Raw genomic sequence first — 17,219 nt, forward strand, 5'->3', positions numbered from 1 at the left:
TAGCCCCATTGGTCTTTGATTGGACCAACTGAGTATTCTACTATTTTTTTTTTAAATAATTTCCATTTTCTAAAAGTAGTGTTTTATTTTTGTAATTTTTTCCGTGCTCTTTGTGACCACAAATGTTCTATGAGACGTAAAACTTATAGTTACGAGTAAGAACGAGAAAAGATTTTTTACAATCTCTAATGACCTATTATGGACAATTTTACAATCTCTCATAGTTTTACATATCTCACAATAGAATGGAGAAATTTAGAGTTTTAGGAGGTTGAAGACGATGCCTAGCTCCCTTGAGAGAAGATCATTTAGAATCATTGTGCGTGATGGATTCTATACATAGAGAAGTTGTGGAGAGCCTATCTAGATTTATGAAAATCTCATAGAGGTTTTTTTCTTTTACTGAAGTGATTGAATTCTATTTACCTTTTCATGTCATTTCCTTTTTCAAATTTGAGTCAACTTGTCTTATTTTTTATTGGTTTTATCTTGAGCCAAATTCTTGACTTTATTCTCTTTCTTTGTTATTAGCATTAGCAATGGTCTAGATTGGTTTCGTTTGAATATAAAGATGAGTTGAGATGATTTTAAATGAATTGAATAAAATATTATTAGAATATTATTTTTAATATTATTATTATTGTTTTAAAATTTAAAAAAATTAAATTATTTATTATATTTTATGTAATAATTTAAAAAAATTATAATAATAAAATGAAATAAATTCAGGAGTCAACTTTATCACCAACGGCAGTATTCACAATCTCTAGCGGATCATCCATCTTCCACTGCCAATTCTTTCCAACAGGATTTGTGCGATGTCTCCAACAGAAAACACATTTATTGGCACAAGCCAAACTAGGGGTTGCTTCCATGCACCTGTGGAAACCAAATTTTTGAAAAATTTAGGGTACGTTTGGGTGTTGAAAAGTGTTGAGAAGTGTTGAGAATGTTTGTGAATAGTTATGAGTAGAGATTTGAGTGAGTTTGTGAGTCCCATTGAGAGTATTTTGAGTTGTTTGGATGTGTGAACTATATTGAATTGTTGACTTTTGAGTAGGTAGTTGAAAAATGTGTGGGTCCTATAAATATTGTAGTGATTTTATTTTTAGTAACAAATATTATAATGATTTTATTATAGTGATTTTTTAATATTAATAAATATTGTAGTGATTTTATTTTACTTTTATATATAATAATGATAAATAGTATAATGATTTTATTTTTAATTTATATATAATTGTGATAAATATTATAATGATATTATTTATATATATATAATAGTTTTAAATATTATAGTAATGTTATTTTTTATTTATACATTATAGTGATTTTATTTTTAATTTATATATAATAGTGATAAATATTATAGTAGTTTATTTTTTATTTATATATAATAGTGATTTTATTTTTTATTTATATATTTTAGTGATTTTATTTTTTATTTATATATATAGTCTATAAATATTATAGTGATTTTATTTTTTATTTATATATTATAGTGATTTTATTTTTTATTTATATATAGTGATAAATATTATAGTGATTTTATTTTTTATTTATATATTATAGTGATTTTATTTTTTATTTATATATTATAGTGATGATTTTATTTTTTATTTATATTTAATAGTGATAAATATTATAGTGATTTTATTTTTTATTTATATATTATAGTGATTTTATTTTTTATTTATATATTATAGCGATTTTATTTTTATTTATATATAATAGTGATAAATATTTTTTATTTATATATTATAGTGATTTTTATTTATTTATATATTATAATGATTTTTTTTATATTTAATAGTGATAAATATTATAGTGATTTTATTTATTATTTATATATTATAGTGATTTTATTTATTATATATATATTATAATGATTTTATTTTTTTATTTATATTTAATAGTGATAAATATTATAGTGATTTTATTTTTTATTTATATATTATAGTGATTTTATTTTTTATTTATATATTATATATTATAGTGATTTTATTTTTTATTTATATATTATAGTGATTTTAATTTTAATTTATATATTATAGTGATTTTATTTTTTATTTATATAATATAGTGATTTTATTTTTTATTTATATATAATAGTGATAAATATTTTTTATTTATATATTATAGTGATTTTTTATTATTTATATATTATAATGATTTTTTTATTTATATTTAAAAGTGATAAATATTATATTGATTTTATTTTTTATTTATATATAATAGTGATAAATATTTTTTATTTATATATTATAGTGATTTTATTTTTTATTTATATATTATAGTGATTTTATTTTTTATTTATATATTATAGAGATTTTATTTTTTATTTATATATAATAGTGATAAATATTTTTTTGTTTATATATTATAGTGATTTTTTATTATTTATATATTATAATGATTTTATTATTTATATTTAATAGTGATAAATATTATAGTGATTTTATTTTTTATTTATATATTATAGTGATTTTATTTTTTATTTATATATTATAGTGATAAATATTTATAGAGATTTTATTTTTTATTTATATATAATAGTGATAAATATTTTTTATTTATATATTATAGTGATTTTTTATTATTTATATATTATAATGATTTTTTTTATTTATATTTAAAAGTGATAAATATTATAGTGATTTTATTTTTTATTTATATATTATAGTGATTTTATTTTTTATTTATATATTATAGTGATTTTATTTTTTTATTTATATATTATAGTGATTTTATTTTTTATTTATATATTATAGTGATTTTATTTTTTATTTATATATAATAGTGATAAATATTTTTTATTTATATATTATAGTGATTTTATTTTTTATTTATATATTATAGTGATTTTATTTTTTATTTATATATAATAGTGATAAATATTTTTTATTTATATATTATAGTGATTTTTTATTATTTATATATTATAATGATTTTATTATTTATATTTAATAGTGATAAATATTATAGTGATTTTATTTTTTATTTATATATAATAGTGATAAATATTTTTTATTTATATATTATAGTGATTTTATTTTTTATTTATGTATTATAGTGATTTTTTGATTTATATATTATAACGATTTTTTTTTATTTATATTTAATAGTGATAAATATTATAGTAATTTTATTTTTTATTTATATATAATAGTGATAAGTATTATATAATGTTTGTGAATAGTTATGAATAGAGATTGAAGTGAGTTTGTGGGTCCCATTGAGAGTATTTTAAGTTGTTTGGTATGTGAAGTATTTTCAAAAGTACGAGAATACTTGAAAAGTGTTGAGGATACTTGGTCACCCAAATACAGCCTTAATGTGCTAGCTGAGAGGCACTATGAGATCATAGGCATGAATAAAAAGCAGACCATCTTAAAGAAGGGGGTGGGAAAGAATGCATAATGGAGAACCTCATCTCTTTTGGTAGGCAATTAAGAAGTTTTATTCATAAGAGCAGGCAAAGCCCAAGTACACAGGATGTATACATGAAGAGAACTTCATCTATATGAACATAGAGAAGTACATAATCTTTAGTGATTAGTGATTAGTTTTTATTTGAATTTTAATGATCTGATGAAAGTTTTCCTGGAACTGACCATATCATTTGGAAATACAAATACAAATGAAAACAAGTTTTAATTAAAAATAAAATAAAATAGATTTCTAATTACCTATGACTCTAAATTCCATAAAATGAGTGCTTGTAGTAACCTCCCCGGCCTCTAAGCTGTGATTTGGTCCATCTACAAATTTTCACACCGCTATGTGAACCAATAATTTTATATCCCTGCAAATTTAGAGTTCATTCAGAGCCAATAAAACAGGAAATTGCATCATATGAAGGGGAGGGAGGGAGAGAGAAAGAGAGAGAGCAACAGATAAAGCTGCACTAGCAGAGATGTGAGGCTACTAAGATCATTCTTATGATTGGGAGAGGGACACCTCCCAGCCAATGTATCATTTAACAAAACATATCATGCCATAACGATATCTAATTCACAGGGAGCTACGAGTATACAACAATTTAACTGTAGCATTACCTTTAGACCCATAACATCAACTTATTACAAAATGATATAACCTGCCACATGACAGCCATGTAACCTCCAATTGCAGGCTCTCTGTCCCTAAAAGAGTTGCCTCACAATTCCATACACTTTGCAGCTTTCTTCAATCACGGACAAAATTTGACTACTAGTACTGTCAAAACTATTGACACAGGTACTTGTAAAACTCAACCTGCTTCAGTGCACGAGCTGGAGCGCTGAGCTATATTATTCATCCATATTTGAACTTAAGCCAATAAACTAATTGACCTAGAGAGAAACTACATGGAAGAAGAATAGCTTTGCCACTCAATTTCAGGCAAAAGCACATAATTATTTTGCATTTGTCTTTTAAAAAGGGTTGAGAACTGAGCTAAAAACATACAAAAAAGGCAATGAATATCCAGGAATATCTTATAAAAAAAAAACATAAAAAAGTAATGAATATCTAACAAAAAACATCTTTGATGCCTTTATCCAAGGAAAAAAGCTCATGACATGTCCATAAATTCTCCACGGAGTATTAATTAAAACCTAAACATCTCCATTAGCTCTAGTTAATAATCAGATTAGCTAGAGGTTCCAAGACAATTGAACATCTCATTGGGCTTAATGGGGCTACAAAATAACATATTTACAGTCACAGATATAGCCTTGAATGCTAAAAAAATTTGTGAATCAAAACAGACCCTTTGTAATGTTCCAAAGTAAAGTACTTATCAAAAAAAAAAAATGTTCCAAAGTCAGTCCCAAGTCACATCTGGGTCGATATTCCAAAACGACTTGTCAATAGTACACTTGGAGCCCCATTGAACCATTATAAAAAGCAAGAATTTTTTCCTCTCAAGCAATGTGGGATCCTATACACCATATACACTCATCAATCAATATGGGGTATCATAATCTCCACTTTAAATTCCCAACGTCCTCATCAGGTCATTCTATTGTAGGTGGTACGGCTCAAGTCCACACTTCTAGTTGAAATAGGTTTTGATACCATTTCTAACACCTCAAGGGAAGACTTAAACTATATTTGGGTCCATACTCCAAAATGAACTAGTCAATGATACAATTAGAGTGCCGTTTGAACCATTATAAAGAACAAGAACTTCTCTCTCCCACAGTTTCACATAGCTTTGACAGATAATTTTGAGAAATCTCCATCTCCACAAGTGCAACTTTCTAGTTGGGGGACAGGACGCAACAGAATACACATTTGAAATCCCAATACATAACCAGGAAGGGTGTAGGCAATAAAAATGTTCCACAAAAAATGACGGGCCCATCCAAAATCATAAAAGTTCAAAAGAGCGCCATTTTCCTTAATTTCAGGGACAAGAAGACAGAGATAAAGAGAAAACTGTAAATAAACGAGCGCACCTACTTCTCTAAGCTCGCCCTAATCACCGGAGTCACCATCTCTTTTTTCCCATCCAATTTCCCGTTACTTTCAGCCATTACCGCCGACTTCCTTGATGGCCCTTTCCCCGCAATATCCTCTAGATCAACAATCTCCGCGCTGCCTTCCCGATCCTCATCCTCATCCGAGCTACCAAAACTCTCAGCATCACTCACCCCACCAGCTAAGGCCTCAGTCTCAGAACGCAAAACTGCACCATTATCTAAGATGCCAACCTTCAAAAGCCCAACCACCTTAGCACTCCAGGCCTCAAATACCTCATCAAAATAACCGTTATCCACATCCCTTTCCCAGACTGGCAAAATCTCGTTGGCAAAATCTCGTCTAGCAACATACTTGTGTTCATGTCAACAACACATAACAACAGCACAAAAAGAAACCCCCAGATTACAACCCAATACGTACAATACACATCTTTTATGCTAAATAAAAAAAAAAAAAACAACCAAGATCTATCATACTAAGTTACAAAAACCATCAACATAAAATCTGCAATTCCAACAACACATAATAGCAACAAAAAACACAGTTTTCAAAGAGTCTCAGTAATGTCGACCAGTTACAAAGGGTGTTTTGAGGAGTACCTACAAAAGCACAACCATCCATAAATGTTGGCACAACAGAAAATATGCAAACTTTAATAAGATAAACAACATAAACTAAATGAGACAGGCTTTAATATTTTTCTGGCTATTAATTTGCTTATAACCACATATATAAATTCTGCAATATTAAGCCCATAATTAATGCAAACTCTGATTCTTGCAAATTGTGAGCAGAAAAAATGCAAACTGTGGTTTTGAAAAATCTAATCATACTTCTCCCTCCATGAGTATACACGAAAATGCACCCATGAAAGTTCCAATGCAATATCCCCAACAACCTGCCTCAGAACAACAACGAAACCCTTGGCAAAGAAACTTTGCAACTCTTTGTCCTTGACAATAGAAGCAAACCAAAGAGTTGATTTATTGTATTATTTCAGGTTTGAATTTATACAAAACGTTTTACAAAACATATGAGATAATGACCCAAAACATTACATACAAATTACCCAACATGACCAACAAAAAAAAAAAACCTAGAATATTATATCTCATTTTTTTTTCAAACAAAACAAGAATTGCAGTCTTTAGCAGTGTTGGTTTCTTGACATCATTAATTCTTCAACTACTGACAATATGTTCAAAAAACAACTAGACAGTGTGATTCAGACTTTGCAACAAATGTTGTGGCAGTGAGATTGGTGTTAAATTTGTAGGGGTTTTGGGAGTGAGAATAAAAATGGAGAGAGGGATTTCGAGAGTGAGCGAGAGGAAGGGGAGAGGGATTTCGGGAGTGAGACTGGTGGTAAATTTGGGGAGAGTGGGAGTTTCTCTATCTCTCTCACAAGGCTTAGCCTTTGGGTTATGGGAGTAAGAGTTGTGGCAGTTAGAGCGAGTTTCGAGAGTGAGGGAGAGCATGGGGAGAGTTATGGGAGCGAGTGAAGGTTCAATAAAGAGAATGGGAGAGAATACAGCGAGGGAGAGTTACGGAAGTGCGGGAGAGAAGGTTCAGTGAAGAGAATGAGAGAGAATACAGTGAGAATGGGAGGATCTCAATAGTGGGAGGGTTTCTCGCGAAATTGAGAGAAGTGAGAAATAAATATTATAGTACTATTTGGCTAAGTTACTGTACATCCACATATTTGGTGAGTTAATGTAGTTAATATCTAAATTTATATAGATATGTCTAATTTGATGTGGAATGTTTTAAATTCTTGTTAGCTAAATTTGTTTAAAGTTGGATTTTAGACAAACCAATGAGATGGCTTGGCGACTTGTACTTCAAATGTGTAGTTTATGCTGCTCCAACTAATTTAAGCTACTACATGGAATCAACGTATAGAGACTTCAAAATATTTAAAAAAGTCTTAGATGATAACTAAGATCAGTATGGCTAAATGAGCTTGTAACTTAAAACATAAAGTATCATGTGGATTGAAAAGCAAACACAAGGTTTGTAATTGCTTAGTGTCTAGTTTCAAAACAAGGAGGCTTTTTCTTTGTGTGAAGTTTTCAAGTCAAGCAAGAAACTCCCTAGTACAATGGGAAATTAGTTTTTACATTTGTGAAATCACCAATTATCTCAAAAGTTTTAGGGAAGAGGTAGATTTAATTATTTATATTATAGTTTTAATATTCTCCTTCACGGGGGCCAAGCAACCTCTCAATGAGTGGGCCGAATACGTTAAATATTTAATTAAATGGGGTAGAGTATAGAGTGAGGATTCAAATTCAGGACCTCTGCTCTGCTAATGATTAGATAATTATTAGATAAAAAAGTTGAAGATTTAAAATTGAAAAGTATTTTGTATTTGAGTGATGTTTAAGAATGAAATATTTGTAAATATCTTGTTACCCAAGCAAGCCCAAAACAAAATAGGTAATAGAGGGAGATTGTTGTCTAGGGATTAGATAGAGCAGGGAAGTAATATGCCAAATTCATATGTCATTTGAAATTTGCACGTTTAGGGTGCTAGCAGAGATCTTGTTTATACACATAATGGAGAAGACTATATACAATGGCTAAGAAAATAATCTCTCTAAATTTTGTCTAAATTTAAAAGTCTCAAGTGGGATAAAGAAGATACACAAATTTCTAGGTAAGCATGGAGTTTGCATTTTCCAAAATAATATTATAATATTTTTTTAACTTAATAATATTTTTATTCAACTTTTTCTTTATCATTTTCCAAAATCCAATAAAGCATTCTAACTCAAATTATTTCACTACTATTCACAAACTATTTTACTGTGCGCGCACTACAAGAAAAATGGATATTTGTGACCATTTGTTTGCAATGAAAAGACTATTTGTGACCAAAATAGACTCATTTTAGCTATAAATAGTCATTTCGTTGGAATTAACTGGCCGCAAATAAACAGTTTTCTTGTAGTATATTGTTCATGTTCAAATTTTTTCATTTCATTTCATTCCGAAAAATCCCCTTAGTAAGAAGGCTTTAAGGGTTAGGCACTTAGTAAGTCTAATTGGAGCTTGTAATCTCAGTCTTCCCTTAAAGAATAGGCTACTGCATATGTCTTCTTAGATGGGGGAAAGTTCATCCATGCATTAGGAACTATGTCTATAATACTTGTCCTTATCTTCATTGAATATTTGAAATAATTGCCTTATAAAATAAAAAATTAAAAAAGAATACAAAATTACTAATGTACAAGAGAAATAAACTATTTAAAATTGGGATTCCATCCTCTTCTAAATTAAAAAAAAAAAGTAAACAATTAATTGGAAATTCACCTAGTAAGGATATCTACGACTGCTAGTCAAGAGATTGAGAAGAGGGTCCTAAAATTAGAAAAAGAATTAATTATAGAAAATTGAGAAATATAAAAATAAAAAGAAAGGAGTGAAAATGTGGGAATCGATCAAGTATAGAAACTTACGTGCTCATGTATATGTAGACTTGGAACTTCCGCGACCTCTTAAAAAACCAAAAATAGCTTCATGCAGCCTTGAAATTCAAATAAAATAACTTTAAGAAGTTAGATTCTATAAAAGAAAAAAATATTTAATTACATTAGGTACCTGCTGCGTCGTTGAGCAAACTTAGATTTTTGGAAGAGAAACTCATCAAACCCCTGAAAGAAAAGAGAACCCATATATCAAACCAAGTCGTAAATTAAAACTCAATTATTAACTCATAAGATGACTAGCAATTGATCAAAAATTGATTGATAGTACTCTTGGGTATCTATACACTATGTTACTACGTGGTGAACGATGTTTAATTTCAATTTTTCTAACATAAAAATGCAATGTGATTTTTTTATTTAATTTAGTAATATAACCAAATTATATGCATCTCTATTATTACGATGGTCTCTACAGATAGTTGAAGAAGTAAAACCTTTCCCATTAAGCAATGTTTTTTTATAAATTGTAACATACCTTTCCTTTGATAATGTGTTGTATGGTGGCATTGAGGTCTCCTTCTGCCATTGGTTGAAACTTTCCGTACTCCATATACAGTACTCCCTTTAGCTTAGGTGTGTTTGTACTTGTCGAAACAAACATTTTTAATTTTGGGCTAAGTTACTCAAATGCATGATTATCTTCGGTGTAAAAGCACTCCAACTTTTGTAAATCCAGTAGCTTGAGGGCCTTCACTAGGGGAAATGCAATCACATCTCTATTCTCTTCATCTCCCAATTCTTTTCCAAGGATTTCTTCCATTTCATTGCAACCAAGTACTCCTATTTCCTCTAATTTCACAAGAAGTTTTGCAATGGATGGTGTGAACAAACATTTCAAACTATCACATTCCCATACTTGTAGAGATCTCAAGTAATTAAATCCCTTAATATCTCGTGGGCCTTTCTTCCATATATGCAATAGTGTCGGTAAATATATTAATGACAACACTGTCAAATTATTGAAGATATTGCTTTCTTCAGCATTTTGTCCCTCAAGTTCAAATATCACCTCCAATGAATCACATCGATGTATAGAAAGTTCTTCTAGATTCTCCAAACTTTCAATCAAGTTGTATTGAAACAGAGACAACATCTTTGCTTGATTTTCAGTCCCACTCACATTTTGCTCCTCTTCATTTGTCAATGTAATCTACCAAAACATCAAAAAGTGTGAAGGAGTACATAATATTAAAAACAAATGACAGTTTCAAGTAGACTCGTAGGAGGATATTTTTACGCTCAACTTCAATTTGAGCCCCTAAATTACCACATTTTCTAAATTACACGGTCAAACTAGTAAAATCAATAATTTCATATTGCAAATAACCATTTATTTATTTATAGTCTAATGGAAGTCTAAGATCTTTAAATGAATTGCCCAAAGTTCATTCTGGAGCTTTAGTAAAAATATGGATAAAAGTAAATAAAAATAAAATAATTAATGCAATTGTATAGAGAAGTGTTTCAAAAGAGTTATAAATGAAAAGAATAATAAATAAACCTTAACCACATACCTCTTTCTTAATAAATAAACCTTAACCACATAACCAGGAGAACCTACCTCTTTCAAAAGAGCTTTAGACTTGCATCCTCCACTTTGAGTACCAAAGTATTTTCAAATAAATACTTTGGTAGAAATTAAGTCAAAAATTGGAATCTCAGAGAAAAACAAGCATGTTGTAAGAAAAGAAGGCTATGGCAGGGGACATCGATCTCAACTACCAACACGTTTTTTGTATCAAATTCTCTCGTCTATATACGATTCATTATATTCATAAATTAACATCATGAAGAAATTAGTAAGAACCTCTTAATTTTGCAAGATCTCTTCCCCCTTTCTTAGACGAACAACCTGAGCCAATCTATCCTCTGCAAAAAGAAAGATAAAAAGTGTCTACCTAACTCTGAGGTTTTAGTCATGTTTTTGGAACTCCGAGCCCACAATCTGAAAATTTTCTTCGCCACACTTTTTGTTAGTCAGTCAAGCAAAGGACGCGGACTTCATAAAAATTCAGATAATGTGGTGGGTATATATCTAATCCCATTTAATTTCTTTTGACTTTTAGTGTCGACGTCCAGCATAATACTTTGACTTTCCATTATTTGATGATACAATTAATATTGATACAGTTAAATGGTAAATATAGATATTCATTCTCGTAACGTTTTAACAGAATCTTAATCGAATTATCGACGTGATAATTGGAATAATGCAAATTTTATAAAACAAAATATTATTTATACATAATCCTACGTACAGACATGTTATAAGTCATGAAAAGTATAAAGATTTTAAAATTTAAAATTCAAATTAAAAAATAAAAAATAAAAAATTCTTTTATAAACTATGATTATATAGGAACAACGGTAGTATTTCCTATTATCTTCCATTATTATTATCTATTATCTATTATCTATGGAATATACAAAACTTGTCTCAATCAACCGAAGCCACTTTCAATCAATTAAAATAGGAACCCAATTTGATCAAGTCAGATCTGGTCTGGATAGTGTTGGATCTACACCAACTCCCAACAAATATATCAGCGAATCCAAACACAACACGCTTAAAAAAACACAACAAATAAGATTGAGATTCTACAAGAAAAATTAAAATTAGATTTAAAATTAACGCTATATTCTCATAACGACACCTCAAATTTCATCCCAAAAAAAGCAATATTCGTATTCATATTACAACTTCAGCTCGGCCACCTTCTTCCTCTACAATTCAAGGAATATGGGATTGTTGTGCTCAACAAAACCAATGCCAGAAGAAGCATTAATTTGTCTGGAAACAAAGTTCTTGAAGTTTTTAAAACCAAACACGATTAATACTGCAAATATAAATCAAAACATTATATGAACAAGCAAGACCCTTAGCATCAATATGGGAGCAAACCAGCATCAACCCATGTATTTACAATGCAAATGGAGCTGTGCCTTGATGGCCAAAAGAAACACACAAAGCAGTAAATTTAGAATCAAGGGGCTTTATGATATAAATATGAGAAATGTTTTATCTACAAAAGGATTTCAAAATTAAATGCACAAAATGACGTAGTTTGATATGGTACATCAGATTATAAAATTTTTTTGCACTTCTCAAATATAATTTTTTATTGTGTTAAGGGATTATAGAATTAATAACAAACATGAGATGCTAAGACGATAAATATTGGATTAGTAGGAGTATCCCTGTTTAGTTCTCTACATGAATTAGATGTTTCAATATGGAGACTATCTTTTGTTTTCCTCTCCCTGTCTTCGTATAGGTTCTCTGCTGTTTGGAAATGACAGATGATTTGGAAACAATGTATCAGAATCTGTCCCTTTCCGGAAGGGAGAGAGATGAGCTGGTGGTGGAGCCACAAGATATTGAATCAAATGTGGCATATATAGACAAATGTCTGGTGTTCTCTATTCTTACTGAGAAATACTATAATCGGGAGGCTTTTAAAAACACAATGAGGAAAATATGGCAATCGGTACGAAAACTGGCGTCCAAGGAGTTGGGGTCGAATTTGTTGTTAGCTGAATTTGAGGATGAACGCGACAGGTTTCGTTTTATATGCGAGGGACCATGGTCCTTTGACAGGAACCTTATTCCAATTGTTTGAAGCTCTCTTGAAATATGCTAGCAATTCGTGAAGAGACAATTGAAATATTTGGTACATTTAATCATGACTCGCTCGTAAATCATCCAGATGTTGTTTGAAGAACATCGAAGGGTTGAAGATTTTGTTCCATTAGCTCTTTGATATTAAGTAAGGATGAGATGATGTTTTCCATTCTCAAGCATCAATGAAGCCGATGCCAAGGAAAGACTGGCTCTAGATACCACTTGTAACACACTTGATAGTAAGTGTTTGGGTGATTAGAAAATATACGAGAAAATACAAGAAAATTACTCACTTCGAGAGGAGCACCTCCATTGAAGAAAATAAGAAAATGATAAGAGAAGGAGAAGTAATATTTGCATTAACTTTTCTAAATAGGTCATTTCGGTAGCTACAGTGAACATATATGCTAGAATCTTGCCAAGCATTTGGAAAATGCCTCAGCCTTGATAAAACATGATCCAAAACTAATAACTAATGGACTGGATAAAAAGAAATAACAAGCTAACGGCTCAGCTACTTTATGGCCCAGTTCCCTACCTAACATAAATGAAAACAACAATTAAAGTAATAGCCAAAACTGGCCCATGTATATATAGTCCTGGACTGCGACACAAAATCACCATTATCTACATCCCCTTCCTAGACTGGCTAAAACTCTTTGGCACCCAACGCTCTCATCTGTTTTGAATAGTCCCTCACAACCACATTGAATGTCGCGCCATAAGCACCGCTTCCCACCCCAATGACCGCAAATTTACACCGAGACAGCAACAGAGACCCGACCTTAAAGTCCTCTACGCTCTCGAAGAGCCAACTTGAGAAGAACTTGGCATTTGGAGGGGGCTTTCCATCTTCCAAGGTGGAAGCGATGATGAAAACTAGTGATTCTTTCGGGAGGTCCTCAGGCTCGTAGTCCTTGGGATCAACAAGGTCGAACGGCAAGTTCTTTGACGATAAAAGATCGAAGAGTCGACAAGCTAGGGCTTCCGAGGTACCAGTTTGTGAAACAAAGAAGATCTTGGCTCTCGAATGAGAGAGATTAGGGTTAGTGTAAGGGATAAAGTTTAAGGAGAATTTGAGTTGTCTGAGGCGGCGAGACTTGTTGAAGCAACAAAATGTGGAGGCAAAAAGAAGGGCGAGTAGGATGAGTCGAGCAAGGACAGAGGAGAAGGACATGGTCGGTATTTAACCCTCTGATTCTAACCTTTCAGGGAAAGTGGCCAATTGCCGATGACTTCATGTTGTTGGAGCTAAGAGCATTGACAATGGACTAGCCAAATGCCAATGCAAGTCTAAACTTTAGCTAGATGTGAGAAAAAACTTCCACATTGGACTAGTCAAAAGTCCAAAACTTAAGACTTGAGCTACAGTAAATCTTAAGTCCTCTCCAAACATAGATAGCTACTATTCACAATGGAAAGCAATATTTTATTATTTCATCACTTCTCTCTCTCTTTGAATGGTAAAACATGCATGACATGCACATTATTTATTCTACTGATTGCGAATATTGATAGAGTAGATACATTATTTTTACAAAGCATGAAGATCTAGAAAATATATGAATTTTATTTGTAAAAAAAAAAAATATTATATTATATTATTATTTTAACTTTAAGATAGCTAGCTCAATATTGACTCATTTAGTCAAAAATTAATACTATAGTTAAAAGTTAAGATTCTAGCTAAATTTTAGACATTGCCAATGCTCTAAGAGGTTTAAGACTTAGAGAGGTAGGAATAGCATAAAGAACAAGAAGACGACAGCGGTTTGGCACACAAAAGAGAGTGGGACCTGTGCGCTTTGATATCCATCCAACTGGACTTTTGTATTCTTTATGGGCCTCATGCGTAATGTATGGATTTAGGCCCAAACAGAGTACATCACTTTTCTCCCGCGAATGTATGGGCTTCGTCGAAGGAGATAATATTGAGAAAGACATATACCCCCAAAACAAAAAGTTACGATGCAAAATATAAAAGCAAACAAAAAGATAAAACCAAAATATTTTCGTCCTATATTTCTTTGAGGAATAGGATGTTTCGCCTTTGTGAGTTAGGTTTGAAGCTAACATTTTCTAACTATGATATTGACGTACAAGATCTTTAGACAAGCTAGCTTTTTGAGACCGACAGTAAAATCATTGGACGTCTGTCCGAGCTCTCTTCTTTGCAAATTCCCTCCCATGCATCTACAAATGTTACTACTTTCACTACTTCCTCTCGTTTATGGCATTATGGATTGGGCCATGCCACTTCTTCTTGTGTTCAACTTTTAGCTTTTAAAGGTTATCTAGGATTCGTACAATCTGAGTATTTGATTGTGCTTCATGCCAATTTGGAAAATATACACATTTTTTGTTTAATAAAAGTGATCATTTTCTTCTGCATATTTTGATTTGATTCATTTTGGTATTTGGTGACATGCTCCTATGTCCACATAGGGGATCACATTATTTTGTTACATTTATTGATGATTATTGGCCCTATACTTGGATATATCTCTTATAGCATTATTCTGAATTTGCTCACATTTATCAGAACTTTCACAAAATAGTACAAATTTAATTTTTTCGTGCCATCAAAATCCTTTGTTCAAACAATGTTATAAAATATAATTACAAATCTTTTCTTGATTTCTTGAGTCAAAAAGGAATACTCTCACATTATTCGTGCCCATATACTGCTAAAAAAAAATAGAAAAACAGAAAGAAAATATCGTCACACTTTAGAGATTCTAAGAGCCATTCTCATTTATGCTTTATATTCCTGGAAAACTTTGAGGTAAGGCTGCTCTAATTGTTGTCTGCACAATCAATGTGCCTTTTCTTATTGTCCATCAATGGATGGTGACTATCTTCATCAATGGAGTTCAAAAATTTGAGGTGAAGGATAGAGGGGTTGGCGACTTGTACTTCAAATGTGTAGGTTATGTTGCTCTGACTAATTTAAGCTATTACATGGAATCAAGGTAGAGAGACTTCAAAATATTTAAAAAAGCATTAGATGATAATTAAGATCAGTATGGCTAAGAGCATTCTTATTGGATTAGCCAAATGTAAATTCAAATTTTAGCTAATATCACATGAGTTTGTATTTGCCTATTCCATTCAAATCTAATCCCCATATTGAATTATCCATTTACTCACTATATAATAATAAAATATTATTAGTTTAATAATTTTTTTTATCACATTTTGTAGTTTTACCAATTAAATGTCAATAATAATAATTATATTCTAATTAAATTAATAATAAGAAATCATATTTTCAAAGGTCATTTAATGCTAATAACTAAAAATATTTGATTAAACTCATCTAAAATTCTATATAAATTTCTTAATCACTAACCAAATATCTACATTTTCCATCAAATTCTATTCTTTCACCAAAATTTCTTTCCAAACTTCCATCTATCAATTACAGCAACATTACAGCAACATACTAGTTACAAAAAACACCTACACAAATATGCACTTCCAACAAGAAATTACTATGTCTAGCAACATACTTGTGTTCATGTCAACAACACATAACAATAGCACAAAAAGAAACCCCCCAGATTACAACCAAATACGTACAATACACACATCTTTTATGCAAAATAAAAAAAACCAGAACTATCATACTAAGTTGCAAAAAACATCCACATACTATGTTACAAAAACCATCCACATAAAATCTGCAATTCCAGCAACACATAATAGCAACACAAAACACAGTTTTTAAAGAGTTTTAGCAATACCGACCAGCCAAAAAGGGTTTTCTGAGTAGTACCTGCAAAAACACAACCATCCTAAATTTTGGCACAATAGGAAGTATGTAGACTTTAATAAAATAAACAAGATAAACTAAATGAGATAGACTTTAATAGTTTTCTAACTTTTAATTTGCTTATAGCCACATATATAAATTCTGTAATATGAAGCCCAGAATTAATGCAAACTGTGAGTAGAAAAAATGCAAACTGTGGTTTTGGAAAATCTAATCATACTTCTCCCTCCACGAGTATACAAGAAAAAGCATCCATGAAAGTGCCAATGCAATATCCTCAACAACTTGCCAAAGAACAACAACGAAAATGTGAAGAAGCACACACCCTTTGGGTAGAAACTTTGCAACTCTCTGTCCTTGACAATAGAAGCAAACCAAAAAGTTGATTTATTGTCTTATTTTAGGTTTGAATTTATACAAAACTACGAGATAATGACCCAAAACATTAAAAATTACCCAAGATGACCAACAAAATCCAGAATATTGTCTCTTCTCTCTCTCTCTCTCTCTCTCTTTTATTTTTTTATTTTTATTTTTTTTTACAAACAAAACAAGAATTGCAGTCTTTAGCAGTGTTGATTTTCCCGACTTCATTAATTCTTCAACTACAGACAATGTGTTCAGAAAACAACTAGACAGTGTACATCACACTTTGTAACAAATGCTGTTTGAGCATGTTAGATTACACAAATCATGTGCAGGCACATATCAAGGTGAATTGGCACATATAAAGGTGCAGGCACATAAGTAGAATCAGTTACATATCAAGGTGCGGGCACATGTAAGGTTCCTATACACGTAAGAAAATTTTGAAACTATAGGAGAATTCTGTCCCTCAAACAATATAAGCTTGCATATTTTA

At 30.6% G+C, this 17,219-nt stretch overlaps 1 pseudogene; it reads right to left on the reverse strand.

Annotated features, from left to right (window-relative positions):
* Positions 1–725: 725 nt before the first annotated feature.
* LOC118344671 lies at positions 726–13,759 on the reverse strand (annotated as a pseudogene).
* Positions 13,760–17,219: the final 3,460 nt, after the last annotated feature.

This window comes from Juglans regia, chromosome 15 (assembly GCF_001411555.2).
Source record: "Juglans regia cultivar Chandler chromosome 15, Walnut 2.0, whole genome shotgun sequence".
In the NCBI taxonomy this organism is placed as follows: Eukaryota; Viridiplantae; Streptophyta; class Magnoliopsida; order Fagales; family Juglandaceae; genus Juglans; species Juglans regia.